The following is a 12,219-nucleotide window of genomic DNA, read 5'->3' as shown; positions in this document are numbered from 1 at the left end:
GTGATGCATGCTATGGAGAATAACAGAGCAGGAAAGGAGGAGAGTAAGGGATGGGTAGCTGAAATAGGGTGGTTAGGGAAAGCCTCATTTGATGAGCGGATATTTGAGCTGAGACCTGATGGAGGTGGAAGAAGATTGCCATGTGGCTCTCGGGCAGAGCCCCCCGCAGAGTCGGCCAGAGGGCCAGTGTCTTAAGGCATGAACATGCCTGCTGAGTTAGTAGGACCGGAGGAGGCAAGTGTGCCTGCAATGTGGTGAAGCCGAAGGAAACAAGGTGAGAGAAGAAATAGCAAAGTCAGATGATGAGGGCTGATTGGAGGGACTTTGGCTTTTCTCTGAATGAGAAGGTGGGTCTTGCAAAATTGTGGGCAAAAGGGTAGTATGACCTGACTTACATTTTGAAGGGTTACTCTGCCTGCTGCTTGAGAATATACTATGTCAGGAGCCTGAAGAGATGGAGGCGAGCCAGTTAGGAGGCAATAATCCATTCCAGCGGTGATGCGGTTTAGAAGAGGGCAGGCAACTGAAGTGGCAGTTCCAACAGGACCTGCAATTGGGTTGGATATGAGGTACGAGAAAAAGCACAGCCAATTATGACTCCAAGGTTTTGGGGATGAGTAACGGGAAAGATGATGGAAGCCTGTGGGGGGGAGCCAACTTTGGTTGAAGATTAAGAGATTGAGTTTGGATTAGTTAGGGTTGAGATGCCTGTGGCATCCACATGGAGATGTCAAATAGACAGAGGGGTGTATGGGTCTGGAGTTCAGGGGAGAGGCCCCTTTTGTTTTAGTCCTGAATATAGCCGTTCCAGAAATTTGGGGAGCCCACAGGCCTGAGAAGGGCAAGATGCTGTTGAATATGATGGATTCAAAGGCTTTCAGACTTAAGGACAATATAACACTTGGCTTTAGGCATGTAGAGGTAGAGGTTTTCTTTCTTTTGAAGGAACTGAATATTGAAAATCACTTAAAGATGATTTTACCTATCTAATAAAATATGTCTCAACAAATATGGTTCCAATATCCTATTGCTTGATTTTTCCTAAGAAGGCCTTGTAGCTGAAAAGTTAAAGCAAAACAAAAACAAACAATCCAACTGATGAGGTTCAGGGGAGGCCACCCCAAAATATACCACTTTGACATATTGATTATTTTGAATTAAAGTTACTTAAGAAACATCAGGTGCAAGAATAAATGAGAGATAAATCTCTCATGTGAAATGTACCCTCCCTGTACCAGGGGTTAGAGAGACATCCTTATCACCAGAGACAGGGAATTCAGGTCCGAGAAGGCTGTATAAACAAACTTCGTGGGGCTTCTCTGGTGGCGCAGCGGTTGAGAGTCTGCCTGCCGATGCAGGGGACACGGGTTCGTGCCCCGGTCCGGGAAGATCCCACATGCCGCGGAGCGGCTGGGCCCGTGAGCCATGGCCGCTGAGCCTGCGCGTCCGGAGCCTGTGCTCCGCAACGGGAGAGGCCACAACAGTGAGAGGCCCGCGTACTGCAAAAAAAAAAAAAAAAAAAACCTTCGTTACTTCCTCAGTAATTTACTACCCTATGCTCAAACTTCTTTGTCTTATCAATTCTTCATGAATTTATCATTCTTTGTCTAAAAACGTATAAAACCTGCCTGCTTTGGTCACCTCTTTGAGTCTCATATCTTTGGGGTCCCCATACATACAAAATTCAATTAAATTTGCTTTTCTCCTGTTACTCTCTCTTTTATTATGGGGGGGGGGGCGGTATCAGCCAAAAACCTAGAAGGGTAAGGGGAAGACTATTTTTCCTCTCCTCACAACCAAGCAAAACCAAAGTATAGTTTATAAGAATTAGTCATAAACGGTTTTGCAAAACTTAAAGCACGTTATAAATTTCTCTTCAAAATGCAGACTAAAACCTTGTGGAGAACCTAAATTTAGTAGTTCTTTTTTAAGTGAAAAAAGAGTGAGATGGTAAAACATGGTCCTGATGAGTAATGTTCAGAAAACCATACATACTTGAGAGGCTCATTTCTCCCATATTTACAAATCCAGTTTATCTGCTCATTCTTTCTGATTGAGTCTCAGAAATGGTCTCTCACACTCCGAATAACACGCCTCAAGGGAAACCATATGCCCCCTGTGCTGGTCCGTCTTCATTTGCTGCGGCCTCTTCCAAACCAATCCGTTCTCTGCCTTTCTTTGCTCTGCTTTGTGCCACAGAAATCTGACCTCTACATGTTGTACTGTGTGTTCTCCATTGCTCTTTGGCTTATGGTTGAGTTGGTCAGTGGAATCACCAACAGGAGATTGGAAGGTGGGAGGAGAGAAATGTTGGGGTATTTATTCCTCAGCTCCATCCCTGCTCCAGACTGAAATTCTGTTGAGTCTTCATCCCTTCATGGCTCAGCTCTTGTTGAACATACTTTCTTTGGTAGTAGCTCCAATTCACTGGTTTTGGTTTTTGTTGTTCTTGTGATTTTTTTCCTGTTTCCTTCCTTCCCTTCAGGCTTGGGAGTAGTAGGGAATTCCCACTGCTGCCTTCCCTGGGTGTCTCAACACCCCTTGGTAGTTCCTCAACCCTTGCAATACCTCTGTAAATAAGTTCCTCATTAAATTTTTTTCAGAATACCTCTTCTGGGTGTCTTTTGTTTCCTGCTGGAATATTGACTGATAGATGTATCACCTAAGGGTGGACTTTACTAGTTCCTCAATATGGCCCCAAATGGAGGGACCCAGAAGGTAGTCTCCTCATTGTCAAGTGAATTAAATACAAATTACTGGGCATACTAGGGGTCAGGCACTTTGCTAAGTGCTAGGGAAGAATGATGAATAAGAACAATGAAGAAGAGATCCATGGTCTGAGCAAGTGGATAATCTAGTCAAAAGGAGAGTGCTTTTTTTTAACACAAATTATAGACCTGCTATTTATTATTGTGTCCACACTGTACCCTGGCCAGATATCATGTCACTGAGGTTGCACCTCAAGGCAACATCTATTAAGAAGCATATGGTCTCTGGACACAGTTATTCTGCCATAGACCATGTTATATTTATTACCACCTTATAGAAAATCATGTAATAATATTTGATGAGTTGAGGTTTTATTGACGTGTCCTTGGACTAAAGTGCTCACACTCAGCATGGAACCCTCTATATTGATACGTAGACAAGATCTCCATGAAAGTCGGGTGGGAAGGTTTGTGGATGAAAGAGTTAAACATTTCCAGTTGGGCAACCCCAGCATGTGTTTTGAAATGTTTTCTCTTTCACTTGTTTCTTACACATTCATACTATTTATGAATGAGTTAATCACATCTTGCATCTTGCCTGCTTTCCCCCCAACCTTTACTACAGGGAACAGAAAGATGACTATTCTTTTATTTGCAGCAGATAGGATTTTATTATATTGAGTTAGAAAAGACCTGAACAAAAACTTCTTCCTGATTTTTGCAGGAAAAAGGCTATAACTTTTTTCCTAAATGAAGTTGTTATTTTTGGTAAACATCCTCAATAAATAAGAATGCTTTATGCGAAATAACTTCATGTATTTCCCTCAGCATACATTTTGGAAGTGGTTCGTTTTGTAGAGTACATCAGAAAATAACTTCAATGAAAGTTATTTTCATCGATGAAAACTGGCAATCAATCGATAAGGGCTTTACTGAGTGTTTGGGGAAGGATAGCTGTTGGGTTTCCTCCTCCTTAGAATGAATCTCAGGTTCAAACTCTTGTAACCATGTTTTGTGGAAGAAAATGTTGAGGATCCCAAACAATACCAAAAACTGTTTCCTCAGCCTGTCTCACAGCTGGGATTGTGGAGTCCTAGGGAATGTGACGTGGATGTCACTGGGAGGGGCTTCGGGGAAAGCCCTTTAACATGGGGTAGATAAACCAGCCTGTTTCATTGTTTTGGCTTTGCCCCCTGTCTTTCCTTTCCCTCCTGCCTGATATAAGACTGCATTGATGCAAACCTTTTCACTGTGTGGTAAGGAGGAGAGAAAAGCCACCTGCTAGGGATGGCACAGCAGGAAGAGCCTGGTCCCTGTTGGCAAGATTACATCATGATGCTTTCATAACAGCCCTAGATTTCCCTGCTTACCTCCAGACTTATTTTACATGAAAACAACAAAAACCTTTATTTGCTTAAACCATTCTAAGCTGGGTGTTTAGGTGGAGCTGATACGTTCTCTGCCCCTATTTAATTGTGAAGACCATATTTGGTTATTAATCTAAAAGAGCTCTTTTGATTTAAAGGGTACGAAACCACCTTATTTAATGAGTATTGCCAAATCTTATCCAGTTTTTCATTTAAAAAATTTTTTGTGTGGTTTCTTTTGGTATTTAAAAAAATTCCATGATCAAATTTATCAGTCTTTTGTCTTTTTAGTTTCTGCCTTAGTGTCATACTTGGGAAAACCTTCTCCACTACATGATTATTCACTTATATTTTCATTTAAAACTTAGGTTTCAGTTTTTACCTAAAAAAACTATGATGGTATATCTGCTGTTTTCCCCTCCCACACTCATGGCAGACATTGCTAATCTGTTATGTCACTTATTCGTAGTGAGAAGCAAAGCAGGCTGCAAATCCTTTTCAACACCATTTTCTGGGCCTCCACTACCAAACAATAAAGTTTCATGTAGCATAAAAGCCATTTGTCATCATTGATCTATAGCATTTTGTATTAAAAAAACTTTCCCTCTAAGCCACCTTAAATAATTTCTTGGACAAGATGAAGCATAAGTAAATAAATAGAGAGACTGATCTCCTGGTACTTTTAATAATATTGGTCAAGCACCCCTGAGGGCACATGAGCAGCTATTAATATTTCATAGACTAGAAAAGAAGCTTAGAAACATTTTTTTTTAAATTATGTAGCTTTCAGTCTAAAACGAAAGTCAGTACAATTCAAATGATAATGTCCCTCAAATGACAAAATTGCTGATCTATCTAAAGGAATCAACAAAAATTATTTAGACAGGCACAGATGTTTCCTTTTGGCCTCTCACTTCCACAATATAAGCTAGTGTTTGGGTAGTCTAAGTGTTTGTGGAGGAGTCTAGATCCCTGGTGTGTTCAGAACCATGTCAATTTAATGGGAGGACTTATTTTTTTTTGGCCGCGCTGCTCTGCATGCGTTCCTGTCCAGGGATCAAACCATTGCCCTCTGCATTGGAAGCTCAGAGTCCTGACCACTGGACTGCCAGGAAATTCCCTAATGGGAGGACTTAAGGGGGAGATGAGCATCTTTGCACAATAGCTCAGAAATAGGGAGTAGTGATTAATGAATTAGAAACAATAAATACAAATCCTTTGGGAGCAAAAAGTTCTTCAGCAAGATTTGAGGGACTAAAAGTTAGAGGAACGTCGTCCGTGGATCATAGGAATAAATTATCAGGAGCATTTAGGAGTCACGGTGGATTTTTCTTTGACCTTCAACTTGGTCCATTCTCTTCATTATCTCTCTTGGAACCTGCCCGCCTCCTACCTAATATAGAAGGTGCTAATACCTGTTACGACTTTCCTTCTTGCTCTCTCCTTAGAATGCAAACAAAGGGGCACTGCAGATGTAGATACTTATAAAATTGAAAGGAAATAATTCTTAAAAATATGCATTCTGTAGTTCCTTTCAGGGTTTAATTTATATTATTAGGTTCTGAAAGGAAATACCTAGACAACCTCTAAAAGCTTCCTTTTAGCTAGTGTCTGCCACAGAGCTACTAACTGAAGATGAGTGGCTGGCTGCTCTGATGTTATCATGGTGATACCACAGCATAAAGTAGGAAGAAATAAATGGGACTGGGCTTCATTGGTTTAACCTCAAGAAGAATCATGGCACTAAGTAGAGAGGTTGTGGGAGGGGATCAATAGTTGACAAATGAAAAGAGTCTCAGTCAGTTGGAAAGAGCATTTATTTTCCCATGATGTAGCAGAATAAATCACTTGTAGAATCCCACAACTCAGGATTGTCTTTTGCAACATAACACCCTCAGTTTTTTGTTACCTAAAATCTTTGAGAACTACAGTATAGTTTTCCTTTTTTCTACATTGCATAATCAGGAAAATAGAAATACAGTCTCTAAATCCATGCTGGAAGAGAAGCAAATCTATTATCACTGCCATTGTCCTGATCAAGTCCTTATGTAATGTATAAAATTATGTAGTACAACATCAGGTACCATAGAATCAGCTTAAATAAAATGTGATTCCTCTTCCCATCAAGTTATTTCCTCTCAATAAAGTAGCTTATAGCCTACTAGTAACCTATGGTCTCAATGTTCTTTTCTATTGAGAGAATGATCTCAAATCATTATGTATCTCTCACTAATTCTTTGTGTAAGTAAAATTTATCTTTTACATTTGTAGGTCTCTTGGTTGCATGAAACATAAATATGTTTGAGTTATTTTGGAGTTATTCTACACTTGTCTTTCCCATTCTCCATCCATTCACTGCCATTATGGCTAATGACTAGTGTCTGCCATTGCGTTGGTCGATGTTCTGGGATGCTGAGCCCTCTGGGCTCATTCACGTGGACCATCTTGTTGATTGACTTCTGGTTGGCTTTGACAGTGGGAAGTGCTGTCAAATACGAATGAAGGTAAGAGGGGGGAGAGACCTGGATATTCATTTCTTTCCTCTGCTGTTCTTTGAGCAGTGGCTCCATTCCCTGGACCACAGTTACCCCTAGGCTTTGCTCACTCCTGCAGCTCTCACTGGCTCTCAGTATACTATTTTTTCCTTTATTTCTTTAACTTAAGGTACCGATGGCCTCTAGCTATTGCTCATCTATGGGTGCCTCACTGTATTTGTCAGTTTTTATTGCGGCAACAAACAACTGCAAAGTCTCAGTAGCTTAAAACAATGGACACTTGTTTTTGGCTCATGTAACATGAGGGGTATGAGTCAGTTGTGGCTCAAATTCCAAGTGTCTTCTCAATTTAAATCCCAGGCTGAAAGGATATGATGCTTTCATGACAGAGGGCAGAAACTCAAGAAAGTGAACCAACCCAAACCCCACAATTACACATAAAGCTTCTGCTTGCATAGGGCAAAAGTCAAGTCTACTCACTTCCAAGTGGCCAAAGCATGTAACATGGCCAAGCCTAAAGTCAAATAAGCGGGAACATTTACTTCTTCCACAGGATTCTCGGACAATCTGGGTGACCTTTATTTCCTGCTATGACTCTAGCTAATACAACTATCTATAGGAAAAAAAATTATTAAAATGATACCTAGAGTAGTCTCTCTGAACCCAAAGATGGGGATTGCAGCCAGCTCCTGGGAATGAACCGGAATGAGAGACTTGCATGCTTGCTGTTTCTCATCTCTGCTGCTTTCTGTTTGCTTCTCTCTTTCTTTTTCTGTAGGATAGTTTCATTTGTTTCTTTACCTACACGTTGGAAACATCATGGCCAACAGTCCCTGTCTCTTGGTCTTACCTTGACATTCCCAGAGAAAACTTCTGGCTGGCTCAGTGTGTAAGAGATGCTCATTCCCAGTGCTATTGAAGGAATCCAACCGGCAAGGTCACATTGCACAAAATAGCTGCTGGGATCCAGCAATGTCACTACATCGATTCTGCCAAAGTAAAATTGATAGGAGACAATGGGGGTGGCAAGACCATCCATTAAGTCCTCACTATACACAGATATTGTTTTGGTGATAGATTTTTCTTTGTCATCATTATTTTGTTAAACAGCATTTATAACTAAGTAAAATTAATTTACTTTGGCTTTACCTTTTTGTTTAAGTGCAATATCTATTCTCTACTTAAAAGATATCTGGGCTTTTTAATAAGAAGTCAATTGTCCCTTGTTTTTAAAATCTTTGATTTTCTCTATGCAAGACACTACGTCCAAATATTCACCTTCTCCCAAATAAAGAAAACATCTTTATATATATATATGTGTATTTATATTTTTATTTATTTATTTATTTATTTTCTTATTAGTCATCCATTTTATACACATCAGTGTATACATGTCAATCCCAAACGCCCAGTTCATCACAACACCACCCCCACCCACCACTTCCACCCTTGGTGTCCATACGTTGTTTCTCTACTTCCGTGTCTCAATTTCTGCCCTGCAAACCAGTTCATCTGTACCATTTTCTAGGTTCCACATATATACGTTAATATACAATATTTGTTTTTCGATATTTGTTTTTCTCTTTCTGACTTACTTCACTCTGTAGGATAGTCTCTAGATGCATCCACATCTCTACAAATGACCCAGTTTTGTTCCTTTTTATGGCTGAGTAATATTCCACTGTATATATGTGCCACATCTTTATCCATTCATCTGTTGATGGGCATTTAGGTTGCTTCCATGACCTGGCTATTGTAAATAGTGCTGCAGTGAACATTGGGGTGTATGTGTCTTTTTAAATTATGGTTTTCTCTGGGTGAATGCCCAGTAGTGGAATTGCTGGGTCATATGGTAATTCTATTTTTACTTCTTTAAGGAACCCCCATACTGTTCTCCATCATGGCTGTATCAATTTACATTCCCACCAACAGTGCAAGAGGGTTCCCTTTTCTCCACATCCTCTCCATCATTTGTTGTTTGTAGATTTTCTGATGATGGCCATTCTAACTGGTGTGAGGTGATACCTCACTGTGGTTTTGATTTGCATTTCTCTAATAATTAGTGATGTTGAGCAGCTTTTCATGTGCTTCTTGGCCATCTGTATGTCTTCTTTGGAGAAATGTCTATTTAGGTCTTCTGCCCATTTTAGGATTGGGTTGTTTGTTTTTTTAATATTGAGCTGCATGAGCTATTTATATATTTTGGAGATTAATCCTTTGTCTGATGATTCATTTGCAAATACTTTCTCCCATTCTGAGGGTTGTCTTTTCATCTAGTTTATGGTTTCCTTTGCTGTGCAAAAGCTTTTAAGTTTCATTAGGTCCATTTGTTTATTTTTGTTTTCATTTCCATTTCTCTAAGAGGTGGATCAAAAAATATATTGCTGTGATTTATGTCAAAGCGTGTTCTTCCTGTTTTCCTCTAAGAGTTTTTTATAGTGCCTGGTCTTACATTTAGGTCTCTAATCCATTTTGATTTTATTTTTGTGTATGGTGTCAGGGAGTGTTCTAATTTCATTCTTTTATATGTAGCTGTCCAGTTTTCCCAGCACCACTTATTGAACAGATTGTCTTTTCCCCATTGTATATCCTTGCCTCCTTTGTCATAGATTAGCTGTCCATAGGTGTGAGGGTTTATCGCTGGGATTTCTATCCTGTTCCATTGATCTATATTTCTGTTTGTGTGCCAGTACCATATTGTCTTGATTACTGTAGCTTTATAGTATAGTCTGAAGTCAGGGAGTCTGATTCCTCCAGCTCCGTTTTTTCCCCTCAAGACGGCTTTGGCTATTCGGAGTTTTTTGTGTCTACATACAAATTTTAATATATTTTGTTTTAGTTGCATAAAAAATGCCATTGGTAATTTGATAGGGATTGCATTGAATCTGTAGATTGCTTTGGGTAGTATAGTCATTTTCACAATATTGATTCTTCCAATCCAGAAATGTGGTATATCTCTCCATCTGTTGGTATCATCTTTAATTTCTTTCAACAGTGTCTTATAGTTTTCTGCATAGAGGTCTTTTTTCTCCCTAGGTAAGTTTATTCCTGGGTAATTTATTCTTTTTGTTGCAGTGGTAAATGGGAGTGTTTCCTTAATTTCTCTTTCAGATTTTTCATCATTAGTATATAGGAATGCAAGAGATTTCTGTGCATTAACTTGTATCCTGCAACTTTACCAAATTCCTTGATTAGCTCTAGTAGTTTTCTGGTGGCATCATTAGGATTCTCTATGTATAGTATCATGTCATCTGCAAACAGTGACAATTTTACTTCTTCTTTTCCAATTTGTATTCCTTTAATTTCTTTTTCTACTCTGATTGCCATGGCTAGGACTTCCAAAACTATGTTGAATAATAGTGGTGAGAGTGGACATTGTTGTCTTTTTCCTGATATTAGAGGAATGCTTTCAGTTTTTCACCACTGAGAATGACGTTTGCTGTGGGTTTGTCATATATGGTCTTTATTATGTTGAGGTAGGTTCCCCCTATGCCCACTTTCTGGAGAGTTTTTATCATAAATGGGTGTTGAATTTTGTCAAAAGCTTTTTCTGCATCTATTGAGATGATCATATGGTTTTTATTCTTCAATTTGTTAATATGGTGTATCACATTGATTGATTTGCATATATTGAAGAATCCTTGCATCCCTGGAATAAATCCCACTTTATCATGGTGTCTGATCCTTTTAATGTGTTGTTGGATTCTGTTTGCTAGTATCTTGTTGAGGATTTTTGCATCTATATTCATCAGTGATATTGGTCTGTACTTTTCTTTTTTGTAGTATCTTTGTCTGGTTTTGGTATCAGGGTAATAGTGGCCTCATAGAATGAGTATGGGAGTATTCCTTCCTCTGCAATTTTTTGGAAGAGTTTGAGAAGGATGGGTGTTATCTCTTCTCTAAATGTTTGATAGAATTCACCTGTGAAGCCGTCTGGTCCTGGACTTTTGTTTGTTGGAAAATGTTTAATCACAGTTTCAATTTTATTACTTGTGATAAGTCTGTTCATATTTTCTATTTCTTTCTGGTTCAGTCTTGGAAGGTTATACCTTTCTAAGAATTTGTCCACTTCTTCCAGGTTGTCCATTTTATTGGCATAGTGTTGCTTGTAGTAGTCTCTTAAGGTGCTTTGTATTTCTGTGGTGTCTGTTGTAACTTCTCCTTTTTCATTTGTAATTTTATTGATTTGAGTCCCTCCCTCTTTTTCCTGATGAGACGGGCCACTGGTTTATCAATTTTGTTTATCTTCTCAAAGAACCGGTTTTTAGTTTTATTGATCTTTGTTATTGTTTTCTTTGTTTCTATTTCATTTATTTCTGCTCTGATCTTTATGATTTCTTTCCTTCTGCTAACTTTGGGTTTTGTTTGTTCTTCTTTCTCTGGTTCCTTTAGGTGTAAGGTTAGATTGTATATTTGAGATTTTTCTTGTTTCTTGAGGTAGGCTTGTATAGCTATAAACTTCCCTCTTAGAACTGCTTTTGCTGCATCCCATAGGTTTTGGATCGTTGTGTTTTCATTGTCTTTTGTCTCTAGGTATTTTTTGATTTCCTCTTTGATTTCTTCAGTGATCTCTTGGTTATTTAGTAGTGTACTTTTTAGCCTCCATGTGTTTGTGTTTTTTACATTTTTTCCCCTGTAATTCATTTCTAATCTCATAGCATTGTGGTCAGAAAAGATGCTTGATATGATTTCAATTTTCTTAAATCTACTGAGGCTTGTTGTGTGACCCAAGATGTGATCTATCCTGGAGAATGTTCCCTGCCCAGTTGAGAAGGAAGTGTGATCTGCTGCTTTTGGATGGAATGTCCTATAAATATTAATTACATCTATCTGGTTTATTGTGTCATTTAAAGCTTGTGTTTCCTTATTAATTTTCTGTTTGGATGATCTGTTCATTGGTGTAAGTGAGATGTTAAATTCCCCCACTATTACTGTGTTACTATTGATTTCCTCTTTTAGAGCTGTTAGCAGTTGCCTTATATATTGAGGTGCTCCTATGTTGGGTGCATATATATTTATAATTGTTATATCTTTTTCTTGGATTGATCCCTTGATCATTATGTAGTGTCCTTCATTGTCTCTTGTAACATTCTTTATTTTAAAGTCTATTTTATCTGATATGAGTATTGCTACTCCAGCTTTCTTGTGATTTCCATTTGCATGGAATATCTTTTTCCTTCCCCTCACTTTCAGTCTGTATGTGTCCCTAGCTCTGAACTGGGTCTCTTGTTGACAGCATATATATGGGTCTTGTTTTTGTATCCATTCAGCAAGCCTGTGTGTTTTGGTTAGAGCATTTAATCCATTCACGTTTAAGGTAATTATCGATATGTATGTTCCTGTTATCATTTTCTTAATTGTTTGGGGTTTGTTTTTGTAGGTCCTTTTCTTCTCTTGTGTTTCCCACTTAGAGAAGTTCCTTTAGCATTTGTTGTAGAGCTGGTTTTGTGGTGCTGAATTATCTTAGCTTTTGCTTGTCTGGAAAGCTTTTGATTTCTCCATCGAATCTGAATGAGATTCTTGCTGGGTAGAGTAATCTTTGTTGTAGTTTCTTCCCTTTCATCACTTTAGGTATATCATGCCACTCCCTTCTGGCTTGTAGAGTTTCTGCTGAGAAATCAGCTGTTAACCTTATGGGAGTTCCCTTGT

Source organism: Mesoplodon bidens (genome assembly GCF_964165515.1).
Source record: "Mesoplodon bidens genome assembly, chromosome: 8".
Taxonomy (NCBI): Eukaryota; Metazoa; Chordata; class Mammalia; order Artiodactyla; family Ziphiidae; genus Mesoplodon; species Mesoplodon bidens.
Note: the sequence above shows the minus strand (reverse complement) of the source record.